Here is an 18,744-nt window from a genome sequence, read left to right as displayed (position 1 = left end):
CAATGTGGGACTAAACTTTGTCTCACATGGTTGTCCCAAGCTGCCAACGTGATGGGCCTTGAGATTTCAGGAAACTGTAGACCACATGGGCTGCCTTATTGGGCCGCAGCCCATCTACATTCAACAATCCCCCACCAGATCTCATATGCACATCAGATGACACATTAGTTCCATTTACTGTTTAATATACCTGCACTTCAGTGGAGACTGTTAAGTTGAACTTTCACCTAGACAAGGAGTTACGCTTGACTACAACTGAACAATACTATGCCTTGAATTGTCAGTCTTTGTGCAACAAGTTTCACTCAATGTCGGCACGGTACTAGGCTACCTTAGCCTTCCCCTCGGGTGGAGCTTATAAGTCATACTCCTCGGCCCTTCATGAGCTTACTAGAGATTCACCCAAATCTCCCACACTATGACCAGTAGTGTCGCTCATATAGGTGTGTTCTTCAAAGATCGCCCTGTAGGACAGCGTCTTCGCTCATCAAGAGCCACTCAGAACACATTAAGACATTGTCAACCTGCCTTACAGTAGCTATGAGAGAATTGCATCTGCAGCGGAGTGGGAGTATTAAATTTTCTCTCAACTCAGTTACTCCGATTTGTTTTCCCAGGTCCAAGTTCACGGAATTTCCGATCACATAGGTTGGGTTACCCCCTCGGCAACTCAAGTGGGTCTCAAACCCATCTCCCTCGATTCAAGGTCTATCATGTTTCTTGATAGTCCTTTTGTGAAAGGATCTACCAGATTTTTAGCACTTTGGACATAATCCAATGCTATCACTCCGGAGTTCTTCAGTTTTCTGACAGACTTCAGTCTCCTCTTGATGTGTTTGGAACTTTTCATATTATCCTTAGAACCAATATCGGCCAAGGATCTCCTCTTGAACTCAACCATAGGCAAGTCCATCAAGAGCTCACGAAGTCATTCCGCTTCGGCGATGGCCGTATCTAATGCCGTGAGTTCTGCTTCCATAGTTGACCTCGTTAAGATGGTCTGCTTGCAAGACTTCCAGAAATGGCGCCACCACCAAGAGTGAAAACATATCCACTTGTGGCTTTCATCTTAGCATCAGAAATCCAATTGGAATCACTATACCCTTCAAGTCCTCTTGGATACCCGGTATAATGAATTCCATAACTCATGGTTCCCTTTAGATAGTGCATTACTCTCTCAAGAGCATGCCAATGATCATCTCCCGGGTTGGCCACAAACCGGCTAAGTTTGCACACAACAAAAGAGATATCAGGCCTCGTAGCGCAAGCTAAATACATGAGTGAACCAATGATTTGAGAGTATCTCAATTGATCTCTAGTTGCCTTTTCATTCTTTCGAAGAAAGACACTAGGATCATAAGGTGTGAGAGAAGATTTGCAATCATCATAGCCAAATCTACTCAACATGACTTCTCAACATAATGAGATTGCACAAGTGTAATCCCATTATTCTCATCTCTCAATAGCTTGATGTTCAATATAACATCAGCTTCTCCAAGATCTTTCATCTCGAAACACTGAGATAGGAAGGTTTTTACCTCCTCAATCACTTTGAGACTTGTCCCAAAAATTAGTATGTCATCCACATACAAGCATAGGACAACGCCCTCACCCCCACCATGGCGGTAGTACACACATTTGTCAGCTTCATTGACAACAAAGCCCGCAGATGTCGAAGTTCTTTCAAACTTCTCATGCCATTGTTTGGGAGCTTGTTTGAGACCATACACAGATTTCTTTAATTTACACACCTTTCTTTCTTGACCTTCTAGTACGAAACCATCGAAATTTGTTTCATGTAAATTTCCTCGTCCAACTCTCCATTTAGGAAAGTCGTCTTAACGTCCATTTGATGAACGAGAAGACCGTGTGAGGCAGCCAATGATAGTAGTACTCGAATGGTGGTCAATCTCGCCACAGGTGAGTAGGTATCGAAGAAATATTCACCTTCCTTTTGGGTATAGCCTTTGGCTACAAGCCGAGCTTTGTACTTCTCAATAGTACCATCAGCTCGAAGCTTCTTCTTAAATACCCATTTATATCCTATAGGTTTGCACCCATAAGGATACTCAGTTAACTCCCACGTTCCATTAGCCACGATGGAATACATCTCGCTTTGAACCGCTTCCTTCTAGTAGTCTGCATCCGGAGATACGAGAGCTTCTGAAATGGTAGTGGGAGTATCATCCACAAGATATACAATGAAATCATTACCAAAAGACTTTGCAGTCCTTTGTCTCTTACTCCTTGTGGGAGCTTCATTGTCATCTTCATCAGAATCTGAACTCTCATCATCAGATTCCTCATCAGACTCCATAGGAGTTTCATGTATTGGATCACATTCCCAACTAGATATGCCATGCATATCTCTCATAGGAAATATATCCTCAAAGAATGTAGCATCTCTTGATTCAAAGATGGTGCCAACATTCATGTCATTCACTCCAGATTTCACCACAAGAAATCTATAAGCAATGCTATGGGCAGTGCTGTCCACAACTGGCGCGTGGTTGACGTGGGAGGTAGAAATCTCTGTGGTGTAGCTTTTCTTCGTTCCTAGCAACGGCGCCAGAAAATAGCTTGCTATCCACACACGGCTTCTTTTCCTGTAGACAGTGTTGGGCCTCCAAGAGCAGAGGTTTGTAGAACAGCAGCAAGTTTTCCCTTAAGTGGATCACCCAAGGTTTTATCGAACTCAGGGAGGAAGAGGTCAAAGATATCTGCTGCGCGTGGTCGACGTATTGTCTTTCCGTTCAACACGCGTCCGTTGGGAACCCCAAGATGAAGGTGTGATGCGTACAGCGGCAAGTTTCCCTCAGTAAGAAACCAAGGTTTATCGAACCAGTAGGAGCCAAGAAGCACGTGAAGGTTGATGGCGGCGAGATGTAGTGCGGCGCAACACCAGGGATTCCGGCGCCAACGTGGAACCTGCACAACACAACCAAAGTACTTTGCCCCAACGAAACAGTGAGGTTGTCAATCTCACCGGCTTGATGTAACAAAGGATTAGATGTATAGTGTGGATGATGATTGTTTGCGAAAAACAAGAGAACAAGTATTGCAGTAGATGTATTCGATTAAAAGAATGGACCGGGGTCCACAGTTCACTAGTGGTGTCTCTCCCATAAGATAAATAGCATGTTGGGTGAACAAATTACAGTTGGGCAATTGACAAATAGAGAGGGCATGACCATGCACATACATGATATGATGAGTATAGTGAGATTTAATTGGGCATTACGACAAAGTACATAGACCGCTATCCAGCATGCATCTATGCCTAAAAAGTCCACCTTCAGGTTATCATCCGAACCCCTTCCAGTATTAAGTTGCAAACAACAGACAATTGCATTAAGTATGGTGCGTAATGTAATCAATAACTACATCCTCGGACATAGCATCAATGTTTTATCCCTAGTGGCAACAACACATCCACAACCTTAGAACTTTCTGTCATCGTCCCTGCATTTAATGGAGGCATGAACCCACTATCGAGCATAAATACTCCCTCTTGGAGTTAAGAGTAAAAACTTGGCCAGAGCCTCTACTAATAACGGAGAGCATGCAAGATCATAAACAACACATAGATATAAATTGATAATCAACATAACATAGTATTCTCTATCCATCGGATCCCAACAAACACAACATGTAGCATTGCAGATAGATGATCTTGATCATGTTAGGCAGCTCACAAGACCCGACAATGAAGCATATAAGGAGAAGACGACCATCTAGCTACTGCTATGGACCCATAGTCCAGGGGTGAACTACTCACTCATCACTCCGGAGGCGACCATGGCGGTGAAGAGTCCTCCGGGAGATGATTCCCCTCTCCGGCAGGGTGCCGGAGGCGATCTCCTGAATCCCCCGAGATGGGATTGGCGGCGGCGGCGTCTGCGGAAGGTTTTCCGTATCATGACTCTCGGATCGGGGTTTCGCGACGAAGACTATATGTAGGCGGAAGGGCAGGTCAGGGAGCCGCACGGGGGCCCCACACACTAGGGCCGCGCGGGCCCCCCTTGGGCCGCGCCGTCCTAGTGTGGCAGCGCCCCGTGGCCCCACTTCGTCTCTCCTTCGGTCTTCTGGAAGCTTCGTGGCAAAATAGGCCCCTGGGCGTTGATTTCGTCCAATTCCGAGAATATTTCCTTACTAGGATTTCTGACCAAAAACAGCAGAGAAAATAGCAACTGGCTCTTCGGCATCTCGTTAATAGGTTAGTGCCGGAAAATGCATAAATATGACATAAAGTATGCATAAAGCATGTAGGTATCATCAATAATGTGGCATGGAACATAAGAAATTATCGATACGTCGGAGACGTATCAGCATCCCCAAGCTTAGTTCCTGCTCGTCCCGAGCAGGTAAACGATAACAAAGATAATTTCTGGAGTGACATACCATCATAACCTCGATCATACTATTGTAAGCATATGTAATGAATGCAGCGATCAAAACAATGGTAAATGACATGAGTAAACAAATGAATCATGTAGCAAAGACTTTTCATGAATAGTACTTTCAAGACAAGCATCAATAAGTCTTGCATAAGAGTTAACTCATAAAGCAATAAATCAAAGTAAAGGTATTGAAGCAACACAAAGGAAGATTAAGTTTCAGCGGTTGCTTTCAACTTGTAACATGTATATCTCATAGATAGTTATCAATGCAAAGTAATATAACAAGTGCAATATGCAAGTATGTAGGAATCAATGCACAGTTCACACAAGTGTTTGCTTCTTGAGGTGGAGAGAAATAGGTGAACTGACTCAACATAAAAGTAAAAGAAAGGCCCTTCGCAGAGGGAAACATTGATTGCTATATTTGTGCTAGAGCTTTGGTTTTGAAAACAAGAAACAATTTTGTCAACGGTAGTAATAAAGCATATGTATCATGTAAATTATATCTTACAAGTTGCAAGCCTCATGCATAGTATACTAATAGTGCCCGCACCTTGTCCTAATTAGCTCGGATTACCGGGATTATCATCGCAATACACATGTTTTAACCAAGTGTCACAAAGGGGTACCTCTATGCCGCCCGTACAAAGGTCTAAGGAGAAAGCTCGCATTGGATTTCTCGCTTTTGATTATTCTCAACTTAGACATCCATACCGGGACAGCATAGACAATGAGATAATGGACTCCTCTTTAATGCATAAGCATGTAGCAACAATTAATTTTCTCATATGAGATTGAGGATATATGTCCAAAACTGAAACTTCCACCATGATTCATGGCTTAAGTTAGCGGCCCAATGTTCTTCTCTAACATTATGCATGCTCTAACCATTAAATAAGTGGTAAATCTCCCTTACTTCAGACAAGACGGACATGCATAGCAACTCACATGATATTCAACAAAGAGTAGTTGATGGCGTCCCCAGGAACATGGTTATCGCACAACAAGCAACTTAATAAGAGATAAAGTGCATAAGTACATATTCAATACCACAATAGTTTTTAAGCTATTTGTCCCATGAGCTATATATTGCAAAGGTAGAGAATAGAAATTTTAAAGGTAGCACTCAAGCAATTTGCTTTGGAATGGCGGAGAAATACCATGTAGTAGGTAGGTATGGTGGACACAAATGGCATAGTGGTTGGCTCAAGGATTTTGGATGCATGAGTAGTATTCCCTCTCGATACAAGGTTTAGGCTAGCAAGGTTATTTGAAACAAACACAAGGATGAACCGGTGCAGCAAAACTCATATAAAAGACATATTGTAAACATTATAAGACTCTACACCGTCTTCCTTGTTGTTCAAACTCAATACTAGAAATTATCTAGACCTGAGAGAGACCAATTATGCAAACCAAATTTTAGCAAGCTCTATGTATTTCTTCATTAATAGGTGCAAAGTATATGATGCAAGAGCTTAAACATGAGCACAACAATTGCCAAGTATCAAATTATCCAAGACATTTTATCAATTACTACATGTAGCATTTCCGTTTCCAACCATATAACAATTTAACGAAGAAGATTCAACCTTCGCCATGAATACTATGAGTAAAGCCTAAGGACATATTTGTCCATATGCAACAATGGAGCGTGTCTCTCTCCCACACAAAGAATGCTAGGATCCATTTTATTCAAACAAAAACAAAAACAAAAACAAACCGACGCTCCAAGCAAAGTGCATAAGATGTGATGGAATAAAAATATAGTTTCAGGGGAGGAACCTGATAATGTTGTCAATGAAGAAGGGGATGCCTTGGGCATCCCCAAGCTTAGATGCTTGAGTCTTCTTGAAATATGCAGGGGTGAACCACCGGGGCATCCCCAAGCTTAGAGCTTTCACTCTCCTTGATCATATTGTATCATCCTCCTCTCTTGATCCTTGAAAACTTCCTCCACACCAAACTCAAAACAACTCATTAGAGAGTTAGTGCACAATAAAAATTTACATGTTCAGAGGTGACATAATCATTCTTAACACTTCTGGACATTGCACAAAGCTACTGAAAGTTAATGGAATCGAAAAATCCATCAAGCATATCAAAACCGGCAATGCGAAATAAAAGGCAGAATCTGTCAAAACAGAACAGTTCGTAAAGATGAATTTCTAAGAGGCACCAGACTTGCTCAAATGAAAATGCTAAAATTGAATGAAAGTTGCGTACATATCTGAGGATCACTCACGTAAATTGGCATAATTTTCTGAGTTACCTACAGAGAATTAGACCCAAATTCGTGACAGCAAAGAGATCTGTTTCTCGCGCAGTAATCCAAATCTAGTATGAACCTTACTATCAACGACTTTACTTGGCAGAACTATGCAACAAAATAAGATAAGGAGAGGTTGCTACAGTAGTAACAACTTTCAAGACTCAAATATAAAATAAAGGTACTGTAGTAAAAAACATGGGTTGTCTCCCATAAGCGCTTTTCTTTAACGCCTTTCAGCTAGGCGTAGAAAGTGTATATCAAGTGTTATCAAGAGATGATGCATCTACAGCGGGGGTTGGAGTTTTCTCAACCATGCATAGTATTTTGGATACATAGGTTTCAGCGGCTCCCTTTTCATTAGTCTTGGGCTTGCTACTCTCGTCAAACAAATTTTCAGGAACAAGCCAAGCATAATTATCATCTAGAGCTTCATGCATCGCTAGGAGCTTACATGGTATTGGTGCTTTAATCTCCCCACCATCATTAACATTATTAGTGTACTTAATCCTATCCATATCCATCTTTTCAAGTGTTCTTTTAAAATCAGTGATCATACCAATCCTCTCATGCTTACTAAAAACTTTTCTAGCTTCTTTAGCTATATCCGCAAATTCTCGCACTAGGACTTTTAAAACAAAATCTCTCTTCTCTCCCCTCTCCATATCAGAAAGTGTAAGAAACATGTGTTGTATCATGGGGTTGAGACTAATAAATCTAGCTTCCATCATGCGTACCAAACAAACAGAGGCATCTTCATAAGTGGGGACAGCTTTTGCAAGGGGTATATCTTTAAGATCTTCATGCATACTAACATGGGTGAAAAATTCTTCTATATTATCTCTTCCAATTATAGACCCTTGTCCCACAGGTATATCTTTTACAGTAAAATTAAAAGGAAACATGTTGAAATAAGTAAAGCAAATGCAAGTAACTAATTTTTTTTGTGTTTTTTTTAGAGTGCAAACAAGACAGTAAATAAAGTAAAACTAGCAACTAATTTTTTTGTATTTTGATATAATGCAGCAAACAAGAAAGTAAATAAAATAAAGCAAGACAAAAACAAAGTAAAGAGATTGGATTGTGGAGACTCCCCTTGCAGTGTGTCTTGATCTCCCCGGCAACGGCGCCAGAAATTTTGCTTGCTACGCGTGGTCGACGTATTGTCTTTCCGTTCAACACGCGTCCGTCGGGAACCCCAAGAGGAAGGTGTGATGCGTACAGCGGCAAGTTTCCCTCAGTAAGAAACCAAGGTTTATCGAACCAGTAGGAGCCAAGAAGCACGTGAAGGTTGATAGCGGCGAGATGTAGTGCGGCGCAACACCAGGGATTCCGGCGCCAACGTGGAACCTGCACAACACAACCAAAGTACTTTGCCCCAACGAAACAGTGAGGTTGTCAATCTCACCGGCTTGGTAACAAAGGATTAGATGTATAGTGTAGATGATGATTGTTTTGAAAACAGTAGAACAAGTATTGCAGTAGATTGTATTCGATTAAAAGAATGGACCGGGGTCCACAGTTCACTAGTGGTGTCTCTCCCATAAGATAAATAGCATGTTGGGTGAACAAATTACAGTTGGGCAATTGACAAATAGAGAGGGCATGACCATGCACATACATGATATGATGAGTATAGTGAGATTTAATTGGGCATTACGACAAAGTACATAGACCGCTATCCAACATGCATCTATGCCTAAAAAGTCCACCTTCAGGTTATCATCCGAACCCCTTCCAGTATTAAGTTGCAAACAACAGACAATTGCATTAAGTATGGTGCGTAATGTAATCAATAACTACATCCTCGGACATAGCAACAATGATTTATCCATAGAGGCAACACCACATCCACAACCTTCGAACTTTACATCCTTGTCCTGCATTTAATGGAGGCATGAACCCACTATCGAGCATAAATACCCCCTCTTGGAGTTAAGAGTAAAAACTTGGCCAGAGCCTCTACTAATAACGGAGAGCATGCAAGATCATAAACAACACATAGATATAAATTGATAATCAACATAACATAGTATTCTCTATCCATCGGATCCCAACAAACACAACATGTAGCATTACAGATAGATGATCTTGATCATGTTAGGCAGCTCACAAGACCCGACAATGAAGCATATAAGGAGAAGACGACCATCTAGCTACTGCTATGGACCCATAGTCCAGGGGTGAACTACTCACTCATCACTCCGGAGGCGACCATGGCGGTGAAGAGTCCTCCGGGAGATGATTCCCCTCTCCGGCAGGGTGCCGGAGGCGATCTCCTGAATCCCCCGAGATGGGACTGGCGGCGGCGGCGTCTCTGGAAGGTTTTCCGTATCGTGGCTCTCGGTACTGGGGGTTTCGCGACGAAGACTATATGTAGGCAAAAGGGCAGGTCAGGGAGCCGCACCGGGGCCCCACTTCGTCTCTCCTTCGGTCTTCTGGAAGTTTCGTGGCAAAATAGGCCCCTGGGCGTTGATTTCGTCCAATTTCGAGAATATTTCCTTACTAGGATTTCTGAAACCAAAAACAGCAGAAAACAAGAATCGGCTCTTCGGCATCTCGTTAATAGGTTAGTGCCGGAAAATGCATAAATATGACATAAAGTATGCATAAAGCATGTAGGTATCATCAATAATGTGGCATGGAACATAAGAAATTATCGATACGTCGGAGACGTATCAATATCTCTCTCAAGCAACCCTGCAATCACGATACAAGAAGTCTCTTGTGTCCCCAACACACCTAATACACTTGTCAGATGTATAGGTGCACTAGTTCGGCGAAGAGATAGTGAGATGCAAGTAATATGGATGTATATGAGTGGTAATAGCAATCTGAATAAAATATGGCAGCGAGCAAACATGCAACAGAACAGTAAATAAACGGAGATTCGATGTTTGGAAACAAGGCCTAGGGATCATACTTTTACTAGTGGACACTCTCAACATTGATCACATAATAAAACCACTCTACACTCTCTTGTTGGATGACAAACACCATTAATTGTGTAGGGCTACAAGAGCACCTCAATGCCGGAGTTAACAAGCTCCACAACATTCGATGTTCATATTTAAGTAACCTTAGAGTGCATGATAGACCAACACAATTATACCGAGTACTAACATAGCATGCACACTGTCACCATCAAGCTTTGAAAGGAGGAATAGATCACATCAATACTATCATAGTAATAGTTAACTTCATAATCTACAAGAGATCACAATCATAGCTTATACCAAGTACTACATGATGCACACACTGTTAACATTACATCATGGAGGAGGAATATACTACTTTAATAACATCACTAGAGTAGCACATAGATGATATTCAACTAGATCACAAAGAGAGAGATGAACCACATAGCTACGGTAGAGCCCTCAGCCCCGGGGGTGAATTACTCCCTCCTCATCATGGAAACAGCGATGGCGGTGAAGATGGCAATGGAGATGGCGGTGGAGATGCCTTCCGGGGGCAATTCCCCGTCCCGGCAGGGTGCCGGAACAGAGACTTCTGTCCCCCGAATTGGAGTTTCGCGATGGCGGCGGCTCTGGAAGGTTTTCTGGTGTTTCGTCAATCCGTGTCGATGTTTTAGGTCAGGGAGGCCTAAATAGGCGAAGAGGCGGAGTCGGAGGGGCCACGGGGCCTCCTCACACTAGGGGGGCGCCCCCCCTGGGCCGCGCCGCCACCTTGTGTGGGGCCCTGTGGCTCCCCTCTGGTCCCCCTTTGACTTTCTCGGAAGGTTAGGAAAAATAAGATGTTGGGCATTGATTTCGTCCGATTCTGAGAATATTTCCTTTGTAGGATTCTGAAACCAAAAACAGCAGAAAACAGCAACTGGCACTTCGGCATCTCGTCAATAGGTTAGTTCCGGAAAACGCATAAAATCATCATAAAGTGTGAACAAAACATGTAGGTATTGTCATAAAACAAGCATGGAACATCAGAAATTGTAGATACGTTGGAGACGTATCAGCATCCCAAGCTTAGTTCCTACTCGTTCTCGAGTAGGTAAACGATAAAAGAATAATTTCTGAAGTGACATGCTACTTACATAATCTTGATCATACTATTGCAGAGCATATGAGATGAATGCAGCGATTCAAAGCAATGGTAAAGGCAATGAGTAAACAACTGAATCATATAGCAAAGACTTTTCATGAATAGTACTTTCAAGACAAGCATCAATAAGTCTTGCATAAGAGTTAACTCATAAAGCAATAAATTCTTAGTAAAGGCATTGAAGCAACACAAAGGAAGATTTAAGTTTCAGCGGTTGCTTTCAACTTGTAACATGTATATCTCATGGATAATTGTCAATGTAAAGTAATATAACAAGTGCAATAGGTAAACATGTAAGAATCAATGCACAGTTAACACACGTGATTGCTTCTAAGATAGAAGGAAATGGGTAAACTGACTCAACATAAAAGTAGAAGAAAGGCCCTTCGCAGAGGGAAGCATTGATTGCTATATTTGTGCTAGAGCTTTTATTTTGAAAACATAAAGAGAGCATAAAAGTAAAGTTTTGAGAGGTGTTTGTTGTTGTCAACGAATGGTAGTGGGCACTCTAACGCCCCTTGCCAGATAGGCTTTCAAAGAGCGGCTCCCATGAAAGATTTTTATTTTTAGGTGGCACTCCTTCCAACCTTGCTTTCACAAACCATGGCTAACCGAATCCTCGGGTGCCTGCCAACAATCACATACCATGAAGGAGTGCCTTTTATTTTAGTTTTATTTAGATGACACTCCTCACCACCTTTGCTTTCTCAAGCCATGGCTAACCCAATCCTCAGGTGCCGTCCAAAAATCACATACCATGGAGGAGTGTCTATTTGTAAAATTATGAAAGTTAATTAATTTGGGGCTGGGAACCCCATTGCTAGCTCTTTTTGCAAAATTATTGGATAAGCGGATGAAGCCACTAGTCCATTGGTGAAAGTTGCCCAACAAGATTGAAAGATAAACACCACATACTTCCTCATGAGCTATAAAACATTGACACAAATAAGAGGTAATAACTTTTGAAGTGTTTAAAGATAGCACTCAAGCAATTTACTTTGGAATGGCAGAGAAATACCATGTAGTAGGTAGGTATGGTGGACACAAATGGCATATTGTTTGGCTCAAAGATTTGGATGCACGAGAAGTATTCCCTCTCAGTACAAGGCTTAGGCTAGCAAGGTTGTTTGAAGCAAACACAAGTATGAACTAGTACAGCAAGACTCACATAAGAACATATTGTAAGCATTATAAGACTATACATTGTCTTCCTTGTTGTTCAAACACCTCACCAGAAAATATCTAGACTTTAGAGAGACCAATCATGCAAACCAAATTTTAGCAAGCTCTATGTATTTCTTCACTAATAGGTGCAAAGTATATGATGCAAGAGCTTAAACATGAGCACAACAATTGCCAAGTATCAAATTATTCAAGACATTATACCAATTACCACATGTAGAATTTCCCGTTTCCAACCATATAACAATTAACGAAGCAGTTTCAACCTTTGCCATGAAAATTAAAATCTAAGAACACATGTGTTCATATGAACCATCGGAGCGTGTCTCTCTCCCACACAAGCATTTATTCAGAGAATGAAAATAACAAAAATGAAAGTAAAAGCACACAGACGCTCCAAGTAAAGTACATAAGATGTGACGGAATAAAAATATAGTTTCACTAGAGGTGACCTGATAAGTTGTCGATAAAGAAGGGGATGCTTTGGGCATCCCCAAGCTTAGATGCTTGAGTCTTCTTGAAATATGCAGGGATGAACCACGGGGGCATCCCCAAGCTTAGACTTTTCACTCTTCTTGATCATATCATATCATCCTCCTCTCTTGACCCTTCAAAACTTTCTCCACACCAAACTCAAAACAACTCATTAGAGGGTTAGTGCATAATCAAAAATTCACATGTTCAGAGGTGATACAATCATTCTTAACACTTCTGGACATTGACCAAGGCTTCTGAAAGTTAATGGAACAAAGAAATCCATCCAACACAGCAAAAGAGGCAATGCGAAATAAAATGCAGAATCTATCAAAACAGAACTGTCCGTAAAGACGAATTTTTTAGAGGTACCAGACTTGCTCAAATAAAAATGCTCAAATTGAATGAAAGTTGCGTACATATCTGAGGATCACTCACGTAAATTGGCAGATTTTTCTGAGTTACGTACAGAGACTACTGCTCAAATTCGTGACAGCAAGAAATCTGTTTCTGCGCAGTAATCCAAATCTAGTATGAACCTTACTATCAAAGACTTTACTTGGCACAACAATGCAATAAAATAAAGATAAGGAGAGGTTGCTACAGTAGTAACAACTTCCAAGACACAACAAAACAGTAGCAAAATAAAAACATGGGTTATCTCCCAAAAAGTGCTTTCTTTATAGCCATTAAGATGGGCTCAAAGAATTTTGATGATGCACTCACGAGAAATAAGAGTTGAAGCAAAAGAGAGCATCAAAAAGCAAATTCAAAACAAATTTAAGTCTAACCCACTTCCTATGCATAGGAATCTTGTAAATAAACAAGTTATGTAAGCATAAGGCAATAAACATAGGAAAACTAGACAAGTGCAACTTCAAGATTTTCAGCAAAAAGAGAGGGTGTTTAGTAACATGAAAATTTCTACAACCATATTTTCCTCTCTCATAAAGATTTTCAGTAGCATCATGAACAAACTCAAAAATATAACTATCAAATGAAACATTCTTATCATGAGTCTCATGCATAAAATATTACTACTCCCAACATAAGCATAGTCATTCTTATTAATTGTAGTAGGAGCAAATTCAACGAAGTAGCTATCATCAAATATAGGAGGCATATTGTAATCATAATTAGATTTATCCTCCATAGTAGGCGGCACCAAAAGACTACTATCATTATAATCATCATAAATAGGAGGCAAAGTATCATCAAAGAAAATTTTCTCCTCAATGCTTGGGGGACTAAAAATATCATGCTCATCAAAGCCAGCTTCCCCAAGCTTAGAATTTTCCATATCATTAGCAACAGTGGTGTTCAAAGCATTCATACTAATAACATTGCCATTAGCATGCAAATAAGGTTCCATAGGTTTTTTAATTTTTGCAACACATCATTTATGTCTTAACTCAGGAAATAGATTAAAAAGCTCACAGTTGTTTTCCATTATGCCTTACTAGTGTTTAACAAGAAACAAAAAGATGCAATTGCAGGATCTAAAGGAAATAGCTTTGAGCACTCACCCAGAAAATAGCTTAGTTGCCGAGATCCGGAGTGTGAGTGCCTTTTACCTTTCCTCCCCGGCAACGGCGCCAGAAAATAGCTTGCTGTCCACAACTGGCGCGTGGTTGACGTGGGAGGTAGAAATCTCTGTGGTGTAGCTTTTCTTCGTTCCCCGGCAACGGCGCCAGAAAATAGCTTGCTGTCCACACACGGCTTCTTTTCCTGTAGACAGTGTTGGGCCTCCAAGAGCATAGGTTTGTAGAACAGCAACAAGTTTTCCCTTAAGTGGATCACCCAAGGTTTTATCGAACTCAAGGAGGAAGAGGTCAAAGATATCCCTCTCAAGCAACCCTGCAATCACGATACAAGAAGTCTCTTGTGTCCCCAACACACCTAATACACTTGTCAGATGTATATGTGCACTAGTTCGGCGAAGAGATAGTGAGATGCAAGTAATATGGATGTATATGAGTGGTAATAGCAATCTGAATAAAATATGGCAGCGAGCAAACATGCAACAGAACAGTAAATAAACGGAGATTCGATGTTTGGAAACAAGGCCTAGGGATCATACTTTCACTAGTGGACACTCTCAACATTGATCACATAATAAAACCACTCTACACTCTCTTGTTGGATGACAAACACCATTAATTGTGTAGGGCTACAAGAGCACCTCAATGCCGGAGTTAACAAGCTCCACAACATTATGTTCATATTTAAGTAACCTTAGAGTGCATGATAGACCAACGCAATTATACCGAGTACTAACATAGCATGCACACTGTCACCATCAAGCTATGAAAGGAGGAATAGATCACATCAATACTATCATAGTAATAGTTAACTTCATAATCTACAAGAGATCACAATCATAGCTTATACCAAGTACTACATGATGCACACACTGTCAACATTACATCATGGAGGAGGAATAGACTACTTTAATAACATCACTAGAGTAGCACATAGATGATATTCAACTAGATCACAAAGAGAGAGATGAACCACATAGCTACGGTAGAGCCCTCAGCCCCGGGGGTGAATTACTCCCTCCTCATCATGGAGACAGCGATGGCGGTGAAGATGGCGATGGAGATGGCGGTGGAGATGCCTTCTGGGGGCAATTCCCCGTCCCGGCAGGGTGCCGGAACAGAGACTTCTGTCCCCCGAATTGGAGTTTCGCGATGGCGGCGGCTCTGGAAGGTTTTCTGGTGTTTCGTCAATCTGTGTCGATGTTTTAGGTCAGGGAGGCCTAAATAGGCGAAGAGGCGGAGTCGGAGGGGCCACGGGGCCTCCTCACACTAGGGGGGCGCCCCCCCTGGGCCGCGCCACCACCTTGTGTGGGGCCCCCTGGGCTCCCCTCTGGCCCCCCTTTGACTTTCTGGAAGGTTCCGGGAAAAATAAGATGTTGGGCATTGATTTCGTCCGATTCTGAGAATATTTCCTTTGTAGGATTTCTGAAACCAAAAACAGCAGAAAACAGCAACTAACACTTCGGCATCTCGTCAATAGGTTAGTTCCGGAAAACGCATAAAATCATCATAAAGTGTGAACAAAACATGTAGGTATTGTCATAAAACAAGCATGGAACATCAGAAATTGTAGATACGTTGGAGACGTATCAGGCAGCATAGTCAAGAAAGACACAGTCCACGGTTGTTGGTCCAAGTTTTCGCTTTTTGGTGATTGGCAAATTCACTTCAGCCAAACAGCCCCAAGTTCGTAGGTAGGAGAGTGTTGGTCTTTTCTTTTCCCATTCCTCATAAGGGGTAATCTCTTTATTCTTGGTTGGAACACGGTTTAGGACATGACACGAAATCAATATAGCCTCCCCCCACCATTCCTTGGATAAACCCGAAACATCTAACATGGCGTTAACCAAATCTGTTAGAGTACGGTTTTTTCCTTTCCGCAATCCCATTGGGTTGTGGGGAATTGGGAGGCGTCCTCTCATGGATTATACCATGTTCCGCACAGAATAAATTGAACTCATTAGAAAAGTACTCTCCACCACGATCGGACCGAACCCTTTTTATCTTTCTTTCAAGTTGATTTTCAACTTCAACTTTATAGATTTTAAAGAAATCAAGAGCCTCATCTTTAGTTTTCAGTAGATACACATAATGCACCTAGTGGAATCATCAATCAAAGTCATGAAATATTTCTTTCCACCTCTTTGTCAACTCACCATTCATTTCACATAGATCTGAATGTATGAGCTCTAGTGGTGCCAAATTTCTTTCCTTCGCAGGCTTGTGAGGCTTGCGAGGCTGCTTTGCTTGCACACAAGCATGGCACTTAGAGCCTTTGACAAAGGTGAATTTTGGAATTAAACTCATATCAGCAAGCCACGTAATACAACCGAAATTAATATGAAAAAGTCGTGAATGCCAAACATTAGTTTCATTAACACTAGTGCTTACATGGTTCACAACATTATCACAGAAGTCTTCTAGAAAGAAGCGAAACATTCCCTCACATTCATATCCCTTTCCAACAAAAGTTCCATACTTAGACAGTACAACTTTATTGGACTCAAACACCAACTTAAACCCATCTTTCATAAGACGGGAGCCACTAACGAGATTCTTCTTGATAGAAGGGACATGCAACACGTTCCTCAGTTGCACGATCTTTCCCAAAGTAAACTTCAGATCTACCGTGCCAACACCACGAACAGTAGCATGTAACCAATTCCCCATCATTACTGAGGAACCTCGGGCCTGATAAGAGGTAAACATGGAGATGTCAGCACACACATGAACATTGGCACCTGTATCAACCCACCATTCCGTGGGCTGAAACACCGAAAGAACAGTAGGTAATAAATTACCATACCATGTAGTTCCTTACTCTGTGTTACCAATGATCATGCTGACAGAATTTGAGTTCTGTCCAGCCTGACCTTTCTTTCCTTTGCGTTGTGGACAGCGATTAGCCCAATGGCGTGTCTCGCCACACACCCAACAAGGATCTTTCTTCTTCGTTTTCCCCTTCTTCTTGAAGTTGGTAGTCTAGGAGACTCACTTGTTCTTTCCCTTGGACTTGTGGGCATTTTTCTGTACCATATTGGCAGCAGAACGTCTTTCAGTTCCTCTAGTGTGTTTTTCTTTTGCCCTCGCCTTCTCCTCAACATCCAGAGAGCCCATGATATTCTCAACAGAGAACTCATGCCTCTGATGTTTCAGAGAAGTGATAAAGTTCCTCCATGAAGGGGGAAGCTTAGCGACAATGCATCCCGCGACAAACTTGTCCGGTAGCACACACTTGAGGAGCTCAAGTTCCTTTGCCATGATCTGTATCTCATGAGCCTGTTCTACCACAGATCGGTTCTCAACCATTATGTAGTCATTGAACTACTCCGTAGTATACAGTTCACCTCCGGCATCGGCAGCACCAAACTTAGCGTCCAGTGCATCCCACAGTTTCTTCCCATTTCGGATGTGCAGATAAGCATCAACCAACTTGTCTCCAATCACACTTAGGGCGGCACCCACAAAGATTACGATGGCATCCCTGAACGCTTTATCCTCGTCAGGAGTAAGCGGACCTTTGGGAGTACCTTCCGCAACTCGGTGCACACCCATAGAAGTGAGCCACAAGAGGGTTTTATTCCGCCATCTCTTGAAATGAGAACCCGTAAACGGGCTCGGTTTGAGCGCAGCAGTAAAACCAGACGGTGAAAATTGCCTAAGCATATAAGGTTTTTGGATTGTTGGATTATTAGGCAATTTCCGTGTGAGTTTAATTACCGAAAGCAACATTACAGATACACAAGCATACTTAACCACACACATCAGACTAAGCACATGCATCATATCTGAACATGGAACAAGTAGCAGTGCAAGGTAGGAGAGGAAAAGCACATACATCGCGACCGAGAAGGTCGCACCAGCAGCAGCACCACCACCATGGGAGTTGTTGATGTCGCCCATGGTGTAGTCAGATCTATCGATGAAGCAGCCAAACCATCGAAGATGAGCACGAACAGCAGCGAGCAGTCGCGCCGAGACGCTCCTGAAAAACCTTATCGCCCGTTTCCCGGTGCAGGATCTCAACGGACGGGGTTTCGAAGGCCTGCTCTCCCGGACGGTTGTGCACGCAGTCGCCGGGATGGGGAAGACTAGAGAGTAGCACAGCAAAAGGAATTTCACGAGAGAGATCTAAGAGCATTGTTCTCCAGATCTGATCGGTCTCCTTGTATAGCCTGGGAGGAGAGCCGCCCCGACCGCGTTGCCACGCATAGGAAGCCAGGGACACGCGGCGAGCATGCACATGCAGGTCGTACCCAAAACATTTGGTGCACCAAGCAAAAATTTAGGCTTCCTTGAGTGTGTCTCGAACTCGAACTCGAGTCACGAAACATGTCGTGCCGGGGCTGGCGGAGGAGGAGGAGTGCGCGAGGGCTCCTTCTAATCTCACTCACTTGGAAGGATTAGAACATCAGCCCTTATATACCACTCCAACTCTCTCCCAACTAGCAATGTGGGACTAAACTTTGTCCCCCAAGACTGTCCCAAGCTATCAACGTGATGGGCCTTGAGATTTCAGGAATTGTAGACCACATGGGCTGCCTTATTGGGCCGCAACCCATCTACATTCAACATTTGTTTGGATCAGGTCGTGGACACATAAGTGGCCCCGTGACCATCTTTGTCCGTATAGGCTGGGGGCATCCCAGCAGCCCGAGCGTATTTGATCTGCCATTTTCATGTTGATCCTTTTTCCTATTTCAATCCAAGCTAACATATGAATGAAAAACAATAATGCAGCAATCAAATTACTTTAAATATTGTACATCTAAGTACAATAATGAGTCCACTAGGGAACAGAACACCCTTTCTTAAT

Source organism: Lolium perenne, chromosome 6 (genome assembly GCF_019359855.2).
Source record: "Lolium perenne isolate Kyuss_39 chromosome 6, Kyuss_2.0, whole genome shotgun sequence".
In the NCBI taxonomy this organism is placed as follows: domain Eukaryota; kingdom Viridiplantae; phylum Streptophyta; class Magnoliopsida; order Poales; family Poaceae; genus Lolium; species Lolium perenne.
Note: the sequence above shows the minus strand (reverse complement) of the source record.